The sequence below is a fragment of the Canis aureus genome, chromosome 17 (assembly GCF_053574225.1).
Source record: "Canis aureus isolate CA01 chromosome 17, VMU_Caureus_v.1.0, whole genome shotgun sequence".
Classification (NCBI taxonomy): domain Eukaryota; kingdom Metazoa; phylum Chordata; class Mammalia; order Carnivora; family Canidae; genus Canis; species Canis aureus.
The window spans coordinates 38,931,053-38,950,825 of NC_135627.1; the positions used below are offsets into that span (position 1 = coordinate 38,931,053).

The 19,773-nt window shown below is 35.9% G+C and overlaps 1 protein-coding gene and 1 pseudogene across 8 annotated transcripts in view; one reads left to right on the forward strand and one right to left on the reverse strand.

The window, feature by feature from the left end:
* The window catches only part of LOC144287924 (uncharacterized), a 398,850-nt gene that overhangs the window by 204,324 nt on the left and 174,753 nt on the right, over positions 1-19,773 (forward strand). The gene's annotated exons all lie outside the window — the stretch shown is intronic.
* On the reverse strand, positions 17,231-18,861 carry LOC144287537 (elongation factor 1-alpha 1 pseudogene; annotated as a pseudogene).

The window sequence follows — 19,773 nt, forward strand, 5'->3', positions numbered from 1 at the left end:
AGCAATGGTTTGTCTGGGGAATAGTAATAAAGACTATTAGAACAGTGCCATGATCTGAATGTCTGCGTCCCTCCAAAATCCATACTTCAAATCCTAATGTGGTATTAGGAGGGCCTTTGGAAGGGGATTAAGTCATGGGGGAAGAGCTTTCATGAATGGGATTAATGCTTTCATAATAGAGCCTCACATGTCCCTTCTACCATGTGAGGATACAAGAAGTCTGCAACCTGGAAGAGGATCTTCACCCAACCAAACTGGCACTCTGATCTTGGACTTCCAGCCTCCAGAACTGTGGGAGATTAATTTCTGTTTTTTATAATCCACCCGGTCTATGGAGTTTTGTTATAACAGCCCAATCAGACTAAAACAAGCATGATTTAATTTGGACTTTCATCATCCCTGCTGGAGGCTGGGGAGCTGCCCTCTCCCCCAGGGAATTATGGATGTTGGAATAAATGAATACATGTACCAATGGATGAGAAGTGAATTTTATTATTCCTATAGTAAACTGCAAAATGATTTGGTAAGAAGAGTTCAGGTTCCATGTGGGGTAAGACAGGAAGACTGGGGCATGGTCAGGTTACTCTGGCCTCATTTGTGTTTAGAGATTGGGACTAGATCAGGGTGAATGGGTAAGCCAGAATTTGAGCCAGAGGAAACCATACTGGGACTTTCTTACAGGCCTTCTCTGATGTGGGGCAAAAGGGAGTGGAGCCTAGTCTATCAGCAGTCAAGCATCAAAAATGGAGTCTGACTCTATTCCAAACCTGAGCCAAGCATATTTTGTACCTTATTTTTAAAAAATAAAATGAGGAAGTAAATGTATCTTTAGCAACAAGCAGTGGTGAAGAAGTAGATATTAACTTATATATGCAGTTTAAGATGATTCCTCAGATAGTGGCTCTGTAATTAACAAATGAAGATATGGTTGTCCCTAAGGCTGATAAAAGAAATGTAAATGATAAAATATTTCCCACTTAGTGGACTGGCAAGGAAAAATTAACCAAATGGATAAAAATACAAAGTCCTATATTGGTTAAGAATGGCAACTTGATAGAGAAAAATAGTGTTTTCTCTAGAATAATAGCATCCAGTCATAAATGAAAAGAAAAACATGAAGTCTATTAACGATGGTAAAAACTGAAATGTAAATTTAACAAAAGGTACATATTCTATTGAAATTAAATATAAAATCTTACTCTACATGTGGAGAGAACAAAAACAAACCACCGAACAGATGGAGAGACTTCCCATATTTCTGGATGCAAGAGTTAAATAATAAAAAAAAAAATAGACTATCTCAGAATTAGCATAAATATATAACTATGTTTACATAAAAATCTGCTAAAGCTATGAAAACAACTGAAAATTTGGCAAAATCCATTCAAACTAAAGTAGTGTAAGTATACTAAAGTATAAGTAAAATTAATCCCTCATTTGGTATTTTATCACCAAGGAATAAAATAGGTCTGTGATCAAAGCTATATAGCCACAATTTTACCTTAGGAAAGAAACCTTAAAATAATTTGAATACTTGTCTTAGAATAATAAGTAGATAACGAGTGGTATACTCACAGTGGAATACTGTGTAGGCTTCTAAATGAAGTTCAAGAGATATCTGAAGGTTTAGGCAATATTCATTTGAAATGAGAAACTTTAAGCTTCAAAGTATTGTTTGTAATGTGAACTCATATTTTTAAAAAGCAAAAAAGTACAAGATGCATTATAATAGCATTTTTTATAAATATGGAAAAATTGTGGAGTCAGATACATGAGGCTACCAATGTTATTGAAAGGAAGAAGAAATGGTGAGATGTTAGGGGAAAAAACAAACTGTGTATTGATCTTACTTAAATTTCTTAAACCAAAATTTTAGGGAAAAGAATATATGCGTAGTGAAAAGTTCCAGAAAATACATGTTAAACTTAAATATCTTAGTATCTCTGAGGAAAGGCTTGATAGTGAGTATTGGCATAAGGAAAAATAAGAAAAACATTCATTGGGCTCCCTGCAAGGACCCTGCTTCTCTCTCTGCCTTATGCCTTATGTCTCTGCCTTTCTCTGTGTGTCTCTCATGATTAAATAAATAAAATCTTAAAAAAAAAATTAAAGGGATGCCTGGGTGGCTCAGCGGGTGAGAGCCTGGCTTGGGTCCAGGGAGTGATCCTGGAGTCCCGGGATCGAGTCCCATATCGGGCTCCCTGCATGGAGCCTGCTTCTCTCTCTGCCTATGCCTCTCTCTCTCTCTCTCTCTGTCTCTCATGAATGAATAAATAATTTTGTTAAAAAAATTTTTTTAATTTAAAAAAAAGAAAAACATTCAATATTCATGTAATATACTTCTATATTGTTTAAAGTTTTATAAGAATGTGTTTACATACTTTAAAAAATATTGCAAAATTTATAGGGAAAATATTCACATTAATAACTAATCATACAAAAAGAACTTTAAAAAAGCCAAGAAAAATACTCTGAAATTAGATTTTCAACCACTTTATTACATTTGTGAAGAAGTCATAAAATCTTTAGTAAATAGATTTATTCAAGGCTCCAGTTTTAATAGCCCTTTAAAGGTCTGCAAAGTCTCAAAATCTACTGGAACAGTGCTCGAATGATTGAAAAAGCAGGAAGTGTTCTGTTGGAAAGAACACATGAAATTTCTGTGGGAAATAAAATTCTAACAAGAAATATAAAATGAGGTATTAAAACTGAAAAGTGTAAAACACTTTCTAAAAGTGTAAACATTAAAATCTCTATACCCATGACACACAAAACAATAATAGTTTTAAAAAAGAGATACCTTGTGTGCTTTGTATCTAATGAAATGGGAGCTGAGATAGGTGAAAATAGTATGACACACAAATTTAATGTAAATAATCACTCTTGACCTAGGCCTCCAAATTTTTGAATCACTAAGTAATTTATATAATTGGTTAAATGCTGATTTGTGGTTTATGATTTCTAAAATTGATTTTATAGTTAAAAAAAAAACTTGATTTTATTGGTGTTTATATCCTAAGCTCAGATATGTGACCTCACATTTTCTCTGCTATTCATTTTAGGAAACCTTTTATAATTTAGTTTATGCATTAAGTGAATACGAACGGTTTCCATTTAGTCTCAGCAGAATATCCACAGATTTCTGATGATAAGATTACTAAGTAAGTTGTAATCCTTTGTAATAACTATCTACCTAAAAATTGGCTTCTTTACTTGCTCTAAAAACAAAGCAAATAAACTTATAAAAATGGAGGCAAGGGTAAGACTGTGACAATTTACATTAAACTAGTACAGGTGTTCGTTTCACTACCCAAAAGGCTTGCAGCCTTTTTCTTTAATCAGGTTAGTGATAATCAGTCTTTCTTTATGATTATAAAGGTAATCTTTCATCTCTGAGAGTCCTTAAATCATTTCAAAATGTAAGTGTCAAGATGGGGTTAAGGAAAAATCCCCTCTTTCAGTACAGAAGAATAAAAGATGAATAAATAATTATGATTTGAAGCTAAAACCAAAGGAAGTAACATTAACTAATCTATCTTTTATTTTTATAATAGTCCTATATACTTTATTGTAGATCCAAACCTAAGCCTACTGTGTTTATTTCACTATCTGAGCAGGTTTAGGAAGGTATAAATTAAGGAATTGGAAGTTTTCATAAAAATAAATCTTAGCAATTTACACAACAGCCTCAAAATCACATTATAAACAGTATTCCACTTTGTCGTTCTCCCAAATTTTCTCCTGAAAAGTATCAGATGTTATAGCATAATCTGTGCCTATTTTTGGCCTCCGTACTTCTATCATCTTGTCAGACAGGCAGAGGTTTAGGAATTTAAATTGAGTGAAGACATTTTCAGATTGGTCGCTGCAACTTTTCACAAAATGTTGTTACTTTTAATTTCCAGTGACACTTTACAAGTCATTTGCCGAGCTTGCACATTTGAAGCAGCATCTCATTAGGTAAACTGCCAGTACTAATATTCTCTATTTATTTGTTGTAAATTTTTGCATAAGTAGGAGATAGTAACTCATATTGATTTTTGTGTTTAAAAATGTGGCAGGTGAAATAAAATGAACAGGGAGGGTATCAGATATAAAATTTAGTATTTATCATAAATTCAGGAAGATCTTGAATATCGTGTTGGCAACTTTGAGAGTTTTATTGACTTAGACCACAATTATGGTATTGCTCTGCAAATTTTTTCTCTTAAGACATAACTTTGATGTGATCGGAAGTTAAAGATATTCTCTCTTTGAAATTCAAGTTGACCTAAAAGAAATCAAACATTTCCCATATACCCTGCCTCCCATTATATTTGCCCCATTTCTGTATCATTTTTAGTTAGAAGTTATGCAAGAGAATCAGATCTAATTTAAAAAATAAATATCTCTTTGTGGAAAATCACTTTTGTGTTGTAATAGTTATATGTAATTTAAATTTTGTCATTTGCTTAGATATACAATAATTGAAATTGTAAATCATGGAAAGAATTTCTTATGAATTCCTTTGACATGTGTTTAATGGATATGTGTGTCTAATCCTAAAAAACTTTTAAATATCTTTACTTTAGAATCTATGAGATAATTTTCAACTTATTTTTAATGGTCATACAATGGTCATAATGTCCACTGTACATTAATTACACTGGAATCAAAAATTTGTTTTAATTTTAAAAATAAAAAATTGAAAGGTCTATAAAAATTGAACAAAACATTTCATGTTCTTTAAAATGAATGTGTCAGTAGGTACTTAAAATTAATTAATAAATTATGTAATAAATTACATTCTGGTATGAAAAGGATTCATGGCATCACAAGTGAATCAAATCTACAAACTATTCCTTTTTAATTTTACAATTCTACAAGGTAACATATATTGAGACACATTGCCCATGTGTGTCTAACAACATTAGGCTATGTGTGGACTTGCATTAAAAGATCATGTGCTTTACAACTAATAACTTCAGCATAGTTTTCATTGCAGATACATAGTATTTCAAAAAAACATTACAGTTGTATAATAAAAAGATATAAGAAACACCCATGTATTGACCCAAGATTCCATTTAAAAGACAAATGCTATTCTCTTTAAACTCCGTTCAAGCCCATTCTATTCTCTTCCTTCTCACAGGAAATCTTCCTTTTAAACCATTCATACAGCATCCTTTTGCTTTTTTTCATAGACTTGCTGTATGTGTTTGTATCCTCAAATAATATATTGTGCCATTTTGTTAACTTGAAAACATGTAAATGCAATGAAGTCCTATGTTTTCTCAAAAAATTTCTTTATTCCTCAACCTTATAATTATGGTATCTATTGACTTGATGTTCCATATAACTGAGAGTGATTCATTTTACCACTCTTCTAAACTGTATTTGTAGAATAATATTTTGTAGGATAAGTTAATGTTTTGCAATTTATTTCTTCATTCTCCTTGTGAATATTAGAATATTTCAATTATTTTATCCCTATTCTTAAGGTACATGTGCAAGTACATGCCAACCCAATTATTTTTAAAATGATTACACCAAATTGTACAGCAGGAAGCCCTTCATAGGTGTTTCCATTGCTTCTTTTTTCTCCAAAACTTGATATTATCAGCCTTTATGTTTTCTAGACTTGTATATGTAAATAATTTCTCACTGCGGATTCAATTTGCATTTCCTTGATCATCAGTGTAAATGTAAATGCATTGCCATATGTAAATTATGAAATTATAACCATAAATAATTCAGGTTTCTTCTTTTCTGAGGTCTTCATGGTTTTGATCATTTTTATCAGTTTTTTATTTATGTTTTTACGTTTTTATTTAGTTTTACATTTATTTTGTTTTACTTATAGAATTTCTTTATATACTGTAGTTATTGATTCTTTACTAGATATGTGATTTACAAATATTGTTTGGCCACTGTAGCTTATCTTTTCAATTTCTTTCATAAAATCTAGTGATAGATTTTACATATCTATCTAGATCAGTTTTAGTTACAATTATTTTGTTCTAGAAATTTAGCTTTTTATATAGATTTTAATTATCAAAGAGTTGAAAGTAGTTTCCTATCATTTTTTTAAAATTGTACAGCATTTTATTTCTATTTTCTTTTTTATTCATGTAAGTTTATTTGTGGCTTCTTAGAATCTTGAGCAGGCTTCTGATCTGTGTTTCCTTATTTTCTCCAGGTACTCTTTTTGTCTCACTCATGGTGCTTTATTCTGGTGTGGGGGGCGGGGTGTACATACTGAGCTTGTATTCGTGGTTTTGGAACTAAATATGTGGGGCTGATCTGATGCCTGATTGTGGGTTCTTCCAGATTTAATTTTCAATTGATTCTGATCTGCCCTTTCCACTTGATCACCACCAGACTGCTGTAGTGATTTCTGAGCACTCAAACAGTATAAATTCAGGCTATAAACTCTAATCAGATTATCTGTGTCCAGGGCTGTGGAATTAACATATTATGAAACATGGTAAATTATACAGTGATCCTTTGCTGATTAAAATGGTAACGTGTCTAAAAATCTTGGACTCTTTAAACATGGGCCATCAAAAATATTTAGCCAGAATTTGTCCTTAGATACTATTAAAACTTGCCAGTGGGCAGCCCTGATGGCTTAGTGGTTTAGCACTGCCTTCAGCCCAGGGCATGATCGTGGAGACCCAGGATCCAGTCCCACGTCAGGCTCCCTGCATGGAGCCTGCTTCTCCCTCTGCCTGTGTCTCTGCCTCTCTCTCTCTCTCTCCTTCTCTCTCTCTGTGTCTCTCATGAATAAATAAATAAAAATCTTTAAAAAACTAAAAATAAATAAAACTTGCTAGAATACAGTTTAGTTTGGCTTTGTATATACATAAAATGAAATGAAAAGCTCATCTATTATTCAAGTGCAGGCCAAGTCCTCAAAATTGTTTTTGTTTACAAACTCCATTTAAAGCAACAATTAGCACCCACACCAAAAATCACAAGATATCCACATCAATACCTTCTCCAAAATGTTGTTTTCTTATTGTATTAGCACAAATGGGGAAGCAGGGTTCCACTGTTTTATATGATCCATCTCTAAAAGAAAGTTTGTCCTGGCTCAATGTGAAAGATATGTCTCTTGTCACACAATGAGAAAAATATTAAAATCCTTCTTTTTAATATATGAGTGTAGTAGATGGGAAAATATAAGTATGATTATGGCTTACAGAATTGGATCTATGCCAGAAATAGTATTTCATATTATTTTCCTTTTTATGTTATGCAATATTTCCATTCCTTTACTCTATTACCTTAAGCCTCTCTGGTCTTTGTTTCTGTTATTTTACTCGACACCACACACAGACAATTTCAATGTAAAACACTGTTTAAAAGCATTCTGAAAGGTATTAACAGTCACTATGTCAAGACTTAATATAAGATTTTGAAGGTAGTTTTTAACCTTTTCAGCTTCTAAATTGTAGCTTGTCTTATTAAAAACACTTTCTTCTTTTCCCATGAAAGTTATTGTTTTTATTAAAAACAAGAAAATGTATCAAACAATCCAGAGATCCTCATTCTGTGCATTCAGGATGTGACAGGGAAAGTGATATTATCACAAACGATGACTGCTTATGTTCATTTATTATGCAAAATGACCCAGATGATCAGTTTCTTGTTGAAAATTGTAAAAGCAGAAAAGGTTCAGAATGTCATAAAAGCAAAAAAAAAAAAAAAAAAAGATATTTTCATGAATTCATTGACCTTTCCATTAATATCATAACAGAGCATAATCACTAAGGCTTTTAAATTAGCAAGGTAGCTCAATATAGAGGGGCGGCTTGAGAAGTCTCAGGGGCTTATGTTGCCAGAACAAGATCCTGACACTAAAAGTAAAAGGGTAAATGAGAATCATGTTTAGTGATGACCTTTAGGTCCCACAGCTGCTTATCACATATCTTGTCTTTTTGCCTTACTGTTGCACTTTAGCTTATTAAAATTAATTGTGTTCTATTTTAGATGTTCAGAATTTTTAGCTCATAACCTTCGCTGTTGAATGAACAGTAACGTTTTCTTTTTTTTCTATATTCTTGATGTAGAATGATAATTCCAATTATGTGATTTAAATAAATATACTAAGTAAAAGAAATCTTGTAATTTTGTTAGAAAATAAAAATTAAAAGTTAAATTATAAGAATTAAAAAGGTCACAAAACAAGTTTTAATAAGGAAGGGATTTTTTTGAGTAATAAAAAGAATAAACTAAGGTTATGCAACAAATATATTTCCTACAATGGGAATTTAAATGCCTTTTTGTATATCTGACCTAATTTTTACTACTGACATATACCCTATATTCAGAGAAAAACCTATACCCTTTCTGATTGATAATGTTATGGAGAATGCTTTAATAGTTTATTTCCTGGTGTCTCTACCCACAAGGAAGTAGGTAGTCATTGGGAAGTATACTATTGAATGTCCAGTGTAAATGTACAATGTGTTTTGTCCTTTTATAAAAGGAATGATTAGGCACTTGTCTTGTTAGATGATGCTTTGTTGTTTAAATTACTATATTTCTACAAAGTTTATATTTAATATAAATATGGGCTGATGAAGGGAATTTTACAGCAAAATATGTCAGTGATATATATTTGAATAATATATTGATTAGTCCAAGCTCTATGACTTTCATATTGTATGTGTGTTTAGTAAACACAAAAAAAACTATATGCTTTACATATATGTACATATATATACATGGTTATTTAATCTTCTCAACATCTATAGGAGCTATGTATCACTTTTGTTCTTACTTCCAAGTGAAAGAACTGGAACAAGAAAGGTTTGTCCCAAGAAGAAAAGCTTACTTTGGATTGGAGGGACATACTATTTTCTTTCCAACCCAGGACACCTTTAAGAGTGAAAGTACAGGGGTGCCTAGATGGCTCAGTGGATGAAGTGTCTACCTTCAGCTCAGGTCATGATCCTGGGATCCTGAGATCGAGCTCCACATTGGGCTCCCTGTTCAGCAGGGAGTCTGCTTCTCCCTCTCTGGATCCTCCTGCCTGTGCTCTCTCTCTCTCTCTCTCTCTGTGTCAAATAAATAAAATCTTTTTTTTTTTTTTTAATATTGAAAGTAGAAAAATGAGTTCAGCAAACATAATCAGACTGTCCCAGAAAACTCGGATGCACGGTCACTTTACAATAAGTACATGGCAAAACTGGAACTGAAATCCAAACATTCTGACCATGTAGCTGCACCCTTAAACTTATCCTTTACTACCTTCAAACTAGTGTCATTAATTTATGAGTCACACTTTGTATTTTATTCCATTCTTCAAACATAGTATATACTGGTTACCAGTGCTAGGGTAGAACTCCATTTACATGGAGAATAGCAAAGATCATCATTATGCCAACCATCAGGAACAGACGTTAAAACACTTTTGCCCATTGCATCTTGGTATCAGAGTCACCAAGAAAACACAACACAACCAAGTACTAGATGAAGCAGTGCTTTACTCACATAGAGAAAAGATAGAGCAAAATTAGCTTCAGTAATGAGCAACAGTATTCCATGGTCAGTCATATCCTCCCAACAGCTGATGTAGGGCAATTAGCCTGCACAACACTCTTCTAGTGCTCTAGAAGGAGGATCCTATTCTCTCTCCACAGGGTCTGGATAGTTTTGGAGTTGGCCATGTGTCCTATGATGCACACACTTAAGCAGAACAAAAGAATATGCATTGAGTCTGAAACAAGATAAGTTATTCCCACATATGGAAATAAGCCCTTCACAGGCAATGAGGGCTTTTATCTCTCAGTAGAAGTATTCCAGGCCCAAGGCTCTAGCTGGGCAAGCCTGGGAGGTGCAACCATAGGAGGTCACACAATGGCTGCTTTCCCAAAATGTTCTGTTTTGTTTGTCTTTTTATAAACTAAAAGCTAACATCTATTGGGGCCACATGATTTGCCAGAAACTGTGCTCAGTGAGGGTCTTCATCTTTAAACAAGTAGACCATGTGTTAATATAATTGAATTTACATTCTTTTAGAGAGGAGAAACAATGGATAATAAAAAATGAACCACAAAGAAATGAAGAATATGATCTTATGATATAGAAAAACACAGATGTTTAACATTAGGATGTTAACAAGTGATATAGCAGATTAAGTGGGTGCGGATCCTGGTAGGTGGGTAGATAAGATCATAGGAATTTAGGGGAAACTGCTAAGCTACCTGCAGTTTTCACAGAGAATCAAGGTCATTAGGAAAACAATTAGGGAACAGTTAAGGGAAACCATTAAAAACATGACCCTTGAGCTGACATCAGAAAAATAGGGAGTACACTATGAAATATCTCAAGAAAATAATGACCTGGAAAAAGGAATAGCTGGTACAAAGGTTCTAAGGTGAAAAAGAATTGGCGTGTTCAAGGAACTGAAGATAGAGTAACTGAAACCAAGCAAGTTAGGCAGATAGAGTGTCAGTTCAGTTTGGAAATCTAGGCAGATGCTTTAAGATCATGATAAGGCATTTGATTTTCCCCCAAATTTTGGGAAACTTTTGAATGGTCTTTAGTTCTTTTATTAAAATATTTATTGAGCTCCTGAGGGAGAAATACGTCGCAACACAAGCATCCATCCAAAAACTGGAAAGAACTCAAATACAAAAGCTAACCTTGCACCTAAAGGATCTGGAGAAAAAACAGCAAATAGATCCAACTACACCCAGCAGAAGAAGAGAGTTAATAAAGATTCGAGCAGAACTCAATGAAATAGAGACCAGAACTGTGGAACAGATTAACAAAAGCAGGAGTTGGTTCTCAAAACCATTAGCCAGCCTTATTAAAAAGAAGAGAGAAAAGACTCAAATTAATAAAATCATGAATGAGAGAGATCACCACCAATACCAAGAAAATACAAAGAATCTTAAAAACTTATTATGAGCAGTTTTACGCCAATGAATGAGGCAATCTAGATGAAATAGATGCATTTCCGGATACCACAAACTACCAAAACTGAAATAGGAAGAAATAGAAAACCTGAACAGGCCGATAACCGGGAGGAAATTGAAGCAGTCATCAAAAACCTCCCAAGCACAAAAGTCCAGGGCCAGATGGCTTCCCAGGAGAATTCTATCAAACGTTTAAAGAAGAAGCCATACCTATTCTACTAAAGCTGTTTGGAAAGATAGAAAGAGATGGAGTACTTCCGAACTCGTTCTATGAGGCCAGCATCACCTTAATTCCAAAACCAGACAAAGACCCCACCAAAAGGAGAATTACAGACCAATATCCCTGAGCAACATGGATGCAAAAATTCTCAGCAAGATACTAGCCAATAGGATCCAACAATACATTAAGAAGATGACTCACCATGACCAAGTGGGATTTATTCCCAGGATGCAAGGCTGGTTCAACACTCATAAAGCAATCAATGTGATTGATCATATCAGCAAGAGAAAAAACAAGAACCTTATGATCCTCTCAATAGATGCAGAGAAAGCATTTGACAAAATACAGCATCCATTCCTGATCAAAACTCCTCAGAGTGTAGGGATAGAGGGAACATTCCTCAACATCTTAAAAGACATCTACGAAAAGCCCACAGCAAATATCATTCTCAATGGGGAAACACTGGGAGCTTTTCCCCTAAGATCAGGAACACAACAGGGATGTCCACTCTCACCACTGCTATTCAATATAGTACTGGAAGTCCTAGCCTCAGCAATCAGGCAACAAAAATAAATAAAAGCATTCAAATTGGCAAAGAAGAAGTCAAACTCTCTCTCTTTGCAAATGACATGATACTGTACATAGAAAGCCCAAAAGACTCCACCCCAAGATTTCTAGAACTCATACAGCAATTCGGTAGTGTGGCAGGATACAAAATCAATGCCCAGAAGTCAGTGGCATTTCTATACACTAACAATGAGACTGAAGAAAGAGAAATTAAAGAATCAATCCCATCTACAATTGCACCCAAAAGCATAAGATACCTAGGAATAAACCTAACCAAAGAGGTAAAGGATCTATACCCTAAAAACTACAGAACACTTCTGAATGAAATTGAAGAGGACACAAAGACATGGAAAAATATTCCATGCTCATGGATTGGCAGAATTAATGTTGTGAAAATGTCAATGTTACCCAGGGCAATTTACATGTTTAATGCAATCTCTACCAAAATACCATGGACTTTCTTCAGAGAGTTGGAACAAATCATCTTAAAATTTGTGTGGAATCAGAAAAGACCCCAAATAGCCAGGGGAATATTAAAAAAGAAAACCATGGCTGGGGGCATCACAGTGCCAGATTACAGGTTGTACTACAAGGCTATGGTCATCAAGACAGTGTGGTACTGGCACAAAAACAGACACATAGATCAATGGAACAGAATAGAGAATCCAGAAGTGGACCCTCAACTTGATGGTCAACTAATATTCGACAAAGCAGGAAAGACTATCCACTGGCAAAAAGACAGTCTCTTCAATAAATGGTGCTGGGAAAATTGGACAGCCACGTGCAGAAGAATGAAACTAGACCATTCTCTTACACCATACACAAAGATAAACTCAAAATGGATGAAAGATCTAAATGTGAGACAAGATTCCATCAAAATCCTAGAGGAGAACACAGGCAACATCCTTTAGGAATTTGGCCACAGCAACTTCTTGCAAGATACATCTATGAAGGAAAGAGAAACAAAAGCAAAAATGAACTATTGGGACTTCATCAAGATAGGAAGCTTTTGCACAGCAAAAGAAACAGTCAACAAAACTAAAAGACAACCTACAGAATGGGAGAAGATATTTGCAAATGACGTATCAGATAAAAGGCTAGTATCCAAGATCTATAAAGAACTTATAAACTCAACAGCAAAGAAACAAACAATCCAATCATGAAATGGGCAAAAGACATGAACAGAAATTTCACAGAGAAATACATAGACATGGCCAACAAGCACATGAGGAAATGCTCTGCATCACTTGCCATCAGGGAAATACAAATCAAAACCACAATGAGATACCACCTCACACCAGTGAGAATGGGGAACATTAACAAGACAGGAAACAACAAGTGTTGGAGAGGATGCGGAGAAAGGGGAACACTCCTGCACGGTTGGTGGGAATGTGAACTGGTGCAGCCACTCTGGAAAATTGTGTGGAGGTTCCTCAAAGAGTTAAAAATAGATCTGCCCTACGACCCAGGAATTGCACTGTTGGGGATTTACCCCAAAGATACAGATGCAGTGAAACGCCGGGACACCTGCACCCCGATGTTTATAGCAGCAATGGCCACGATAGCCAAACTGTGGAAGGAGCCTCGGTGTCCAACGAAAGAAGAGTGGATAAAGAAGTTGTGGTTTATGTATACAATGGAATATTACTCAGCTATTAGAAACGACAAATACTCACCATTTGCTTCGATGTGGAGAGACCTGGAGGGTATTATGCTGAGTGAAATAAGTCAATTGGAGAAGGACAAACATTATATGGTCTCATTCATTTGGGGAATATAAAATTAGTGAAAGGGAATAAAGGGAAAGGATAGAAAACGAGTGAAAATATCAGTGAGGGTGACAAAACATGAGAGACACCTAACTCTGGGAAATGAACAAGGGGTAGTGGAAGGGGAATTGGGTGGGGGTTTGGGGTGACTCGGTGATGGGCACTGAGGAGGGCAGGATGAGCACTGGGTGTTATGCTATATATTGCCAATTAAACTCCAATTAAATATATATATATACCGTGAGCCAGGTGCTATACTAAGTTATATGAAGAGTTAAAAAAGCTGGTAAGGGAAATGAGTAAAATTTTTAAATAGAATGTTCAGGATAAAAAAAAGTGTTCAAGATAAGCCTCATTGAGAACACAAAATCTGAATAAAGACTTGAAACTGGGTTGGGAGAAAGCCGTCTGGATATTGGAGTGACGGTGGTGGGGCCATTCCGGCTAGTGCAAAAGCTTTCAGCTGAGAGGATATATGTTGCATTCTGGATCAAGCCAAAAAGCCTGCATTCTGGAGTAGAGTGGGAGGGAGCTGTAACAAGGTAATAGCTCAGAATGTGATGAGAGAAGAAAAGAAGAGGAAGGGCAGGCAGATCTTGTAGAGCTTTGTAAGCAATTAGAAAGGCTTAGCCTTTTACTTTGATTGACATGGAGATCTATTAGCCAGGTTAGAAGAGAGAAGTAGAATGATTTGCTTTACATTTTTAAAAGGTTACATTGACTGCTTGGCAAAGGAGCAGGTGGAGAAGGGAGGACAATTAGGAAGTTGTAGCCATCCACCTGAAATCCAGTTCCAGCAAAGGAGGTTAGAAGCAGACCAATTTTTAATGGAAATTTAAAATTAACAGTATTTTGTATCAACTAGATGTAGAGTATGAGAGAAAGGAAGAAGTTTAGGATCTTGGGTTGAAAACTGAAAAAAATAGTTTCCATTAACATAGTTGCATTAGACTGTGTAAAGGAGGTTTGGCAGTGCCTGCACGACAAGAGTTCAGGTTTGGACATGTTAATTTTGAGATATGTATTAGACATCCTGGGGAAATGTTAATTATATCTATTAATATCTTAGGCAAATATTAAATAATCATGTAGATATATAAATTCAAGTGATTGCTTTTGTGTAGTTATAAATCTGAGAGCTGATGGCATATAGATGGTATTGAAAGTTATACGAGGAATGAAATATATCTATCTCTAAGGGAGTGATTTCAGAGAAGAAGAGGAGATCATGGGCACTCTAGAATAAAGGAGAGGGGACCAACAAAGGAAATTGAAAGGAGTGACCAGTGATGTAAGACGAAAACCAAAAGGAAGTAGGATCATAAATCAGATATAAAAAGCAGATTGAAGGATCAAGTAAATTGAAGACTGGAAACACAGTCAGGTTTCATGGCATGGAGTACCTCAGTGGCCATGACAAAAACAATCTCAATGAAGTAAAGTCATTGGACTTAAAATCTGATTGGAATGTGTTTTAAATAATGGAAGGAGAGGCATTTGAAATAACACAGTGAGTAAGTATAATATTTACAAGGAGTTTTCCTGCAAAGAGATGTAAAAAATAAATGGGAAGGTAGCTGATGGGAAAAGATCAAGGGAAAATTTTGGTTTATATTTGTTTTATTTGTTTCCTTTTAATTTTTTTTTATTTTATTTTATTTATTTATTTTTTTTATTTATGATAGGCACACAGTGAGAGAGAGAGAGAGGCAGAGACACAGGCAGAGAGAGAAGCAGGCTCCATGCACTGGGAGCCTGACGTGGGACTCGATCCCGGGTCTCCAGGATCGCGCCCTGGGCCAAAGGCAGGCGCTAAACCGCTGCGCCACCCAGGGATCCCCTATTTGTTTCCTTTTATAAAGATGGAGGAACTAATAACAAGTTCATGTGATAGTATAAAGAGATCTAATAGACAGGAAAAATGTGACGTTAGAAAAAGAAGCACCAATATTTGGAGCAATGTTTTAGAGTAGCGGTGGGGAGAGAGATTGAGTGCCAATGTTGAGAGCCTGATTGTGGGTGGAAAGAGTAACAAGTGACATAGCAGATGAAATGGGTGCAGTTCCTGGTAGGTGGGTAGATAAGATCATGGGAATTTAGGGGAAACTCTGCTAAGCTACCTGCAGTTTTCACCGAGAATCAAGGTCATTAGGAAGAATAAGTCTAATGAAAATGTATTTGAAACATAAGATAGGGAGCACCTGGGTGGCTCAGTGGTTGAGCATATGCCTTTGGCTCAGGTCATGATCCTAGGATCCTGGGAATGGGTCCCACTTCAGGATCCCTGCGGGAAGCCTGCTTCTCTCTCTGCCTATGTCTTTGCCTCTCTCTGTGTGTCTCATGAATAAAGAAATAAAATCTTTAAAATAAAAGATAAAAGATAAAAGGAAAGAATGAACATGAAAGGCATGAGGGAAAGTGAAAAGTTTCAATAGGGTTTAAAGGATTCTTAAAATATTCAATGAAATGAGCTAGAAAGACTGTAGTGAGCAGAGAACAGGATATATCAAGAGAATGAAGGGTCTGATGTTATAGGTAATGACAAATTCTAGCATACACTTCTGAGAGTGACCCAGGTAGGGTGAAGGATGATATCAATAGGAGAGAAATTCAAGACATTGAATGTCCAAGTGTCAGGAAGATAAGCTCTAGTGAAATCACTGAGAAAAGTTACCAGAGTCATGTTGAAGAGCTCATCAGTCAAAGATAAAAAGGTTAAAAACTAGGAGAGTCTACTTAGGGCTTGGTAGGAGACAAGAATAAGAAGTAGCAACTGAGAGACTCAGATTACATGGATTCAAAGCTAATTTTTAGAGAGGAGAGGAGAATACTTTGGAAATGGAATTTAAGAGTAAGTAGATTGAGGCTGTGAGAAGCTTAAAAAAAAAAAAACCCTTCATCAGTTGAGAAGACTGCAGGTAAAATAGTGTCTTCTGTAATAACAAGAAGATACTTCAAAACAACGACTGAGAGTCTAGGAGATTTTTCTCGAGAGAGTATAATGGAAGGTTTTCAAGAGTGATAGTGAAGTAGCAATGGAAAGGGGTTAGAGTGTGTAGGAGCTGCGGGATAACACTGAAGCCAGCAGTTTTGGTTGTTGGACTGATTAAAAACTAAGTGCTGGTAAAATCAAGGCAGAAAAACATGGCAAGGCCATTAAGTGTTAGAGCAGCTAAAAGTCTGGGAATCTCTCCTGACCCTGACTTATGTCAATGGAGGAGGAATCCTGAGGACTCATGGTTTTAGTCTGGGAGATTCTCTCTGGATGCACATGTGAGGAGGAGTGGTCTTGTCCTAGTGTGTATGCACCCTTTGACCACTGTTGGTGGAGATGAGGAATGTGGGACGAATTCTGTGTTATGCCAAGCCTGGAGAGCATCCTATTATCCTTGTAAATGAAGGGAATTTTTTTTTTTAATGAAGGGAATTTTTAAGGGGAGAGGGATGGTTTTAGTCCCAGTGTTATAAATGTAGTATGAGCTTTTTATTTTTTTGTCAAGTATCAATCTGGCTACCCTGTGGAGGATGGGTCGGAGCCTAGAAAGGAAAAGAAAATGTGGAGAAATCACTGTATTTGTCCAAATGAGAGATGATGATGGCTCAGATTAGGGTGCTAAAATGAAAATTCAAAATAATAGATTATATCTATCGGCATTTTTTTTCTTTCTTTTTTTTCTCATGAAACTTTTGTTTTAATGGTTCTCAAAATTCTGGGACAGATTTTTGTCAAGTTGTTTCCATTAAAAACATTAAAAGTACTGATTTTAGAAACAATTAATTTAAAACTGCCACACACGACAAAAACACAAATGGTCCACAAAACATTCTCCTTTCCTTCTGAAGGTTTTATGATGCATTGTTACCATTAACCAGTCTTTTACTATTAAACTTAAATGTCCAATTGACACAAACTGTTCTGAGACCATTCTTCTGCCACTGATTAAGACTGGGGTGGATGGTATTGGGGATAATATTCATTTAGCTTTAGCTTTCTTAGCTTTCGGGGCAGACCTGGTGACTTTGCCAGCTCCAGCTGCCTTCTTGTCCACTGCTTTGATGACACGAACAGCAAAATGGCCCAGAGAAGGATAATCAGAGAAGCTCTCAACACACATAGGTTTGCCAGGAACCATATCAACAATGGCAGCATCCCCAGATTTCAAGAACTTGGGACCATCTTCTAGCTTTTTTCTAGAACGATGATCTATCTTCTTCTTCAGCTCAGCAAGCTTGCAAGCAATGTGAGCTGTGTGACAATCCAGCACAGGTGCATATCCAGCACTGATTTGGCCTGGATGGTTCAGGATAATCGCCTGAGCCGTGAAACCAGCTGCTTCCATTGGTGGGTCATTTTTGCTGTCACCAGTCACATTGCCACAATGAACATCTTTGACAGATACATTCTTGACATTGAAGCCCACATTGTCCCCAGGAAGAGCCTCACTCAAAACTTCATGGTGCATTTCAACAGACTTCACTTCAGTTGTAACAATGACCGGAGCAAAGATGACCACCATGCCAGGTTTAAGAACACCAGTCTCCACTCGACCCATTGGGACAGTACCAATACCACCAATTTTGTAGACATTCTGGAGGGGCAGACACAAGGGCTTATCAGTTGGACGAGTTGGTGGCAGGATGCAATCCAGAGCTTCAAGCAGTGTGGTTCCACTGGCGTTTCCATCTTTATGGGTGACTTTCCATCCCTTGAACCAAGGCATGTTAGCACTTGGCTCCACATGTTGTCACCATTCCAACTAGAAATTGGCACAAATGCTACTGTTATTGGGGCTGTAGCCAAATTTCTTAATGTAGGTGCTGACTTCCTTAACTATTTCCTTCTATCTCTTCTGGCTGCAGGGTTGCTCAGTGGAATCCATTTTGTTAACACCAACAATTAGTTGTTTTACACCCAGCGTGTAAGTCAGAAGGGCATGCTCACGGATCTGCCCATTCTTGGAGATACCTGGTTCAAATTCACCAACACCAGCAGCAACAATCAGGACAGCACAGCCTGAGATGTAATCATGTTTTTGATAGAGTCTCTGTGTCCTGGGGCATCAATGATTGTCACATAATACTTGCTGGTCTCGAATTTCCACAGGGAAATATCAATGGTGATACCACATTCACGTTCAGCTTTCAGTTTATCCAAGACCCAGGCATACTTGAAGGAGCCTTTTCCCATCTCAGCAGCCTCCTTCTCAAATTTTTTGATAGTTCTTTTGTCGATTCCACCACATTTGTAGGTCAGATGGCCAGTAGTGGTAGACTTGGCCGAGTCTACATGGCCAATGATGACGATGTTGATGTAAGTCTTTTCCTTTCCCATTTTGGTTTAGGTTTAGCGACAGTTTTCACAATACCTGTGTTCTGGCAGCAAACCCACTGTAAAAAAGCTTTTTTTTTTTTTTTTTTGCTTTGGATAGTAGTCCAGGACCCTAAAAATTGTCATGCAAGTTGAAACTGCACAAAGTAATTTTAATCATCAATGATGAAAATTATTATTGTTCTCTGACATTTAAAAATGTCAAAACAAAAAAAAAACTGTTTTCATTTTCATCTTTGGTTTTGCTGTTTTTAGCTTGTAGGAGTTCTGTGACTATTTTGGATATTAGCCCATTATCAGATATATGGCTTGCAATTTTTCTCTGATAGGTTGCCTTTTCATTTTGTTGAATGTTTTCTTTGCTGTGAAGAAGCTTTTTAGTTTGATGTGATCCCACTTGTTTTTGCTTTTGTTGCCTGTGCTTTTGGTGTCATATCCAATAGATCATTGCGAAGATCAGTGTCAATAAAAATTTTCCCTATGCTTTCTTCTAGGATTTTTGTGGCTTTGGGTCTTATATTTAAGTCTTTAATCCGTTTTGAATTGATGGCATGAGAACAGGGTCCAGTTTCATTCTTTGGTATGTTGACATCCAGTTTTCCAACACCATTTATTGAAGAAACTACTCTTTCCCATTATGAATTCTTAGCACCCTTGTCAAACATTGGTTGACTATGTGTGCTTGAGTTGATTTCTGGGCATTCTGTTCTGTTCTATTGGCCTATATATCAGTTATATTTAAGAAGTCACAAAAATAAATGAGGCATAGTTCCTTCTCTTGAGGTGCTCTAGAGGGAATCAAACACACAGACACACACATTTTTTTTTTTTTTAGTGATATGATTGTAATTTAGCTATCAGCCTATATAAACTAACACAATTGAGTATCTGTACCTTTCAATCAGGGATCAACAGGTATTGGTCCTTGATATTTCCACCAAGTTTATACTGAGGTATTGCCTAGACAAACTGAATTCT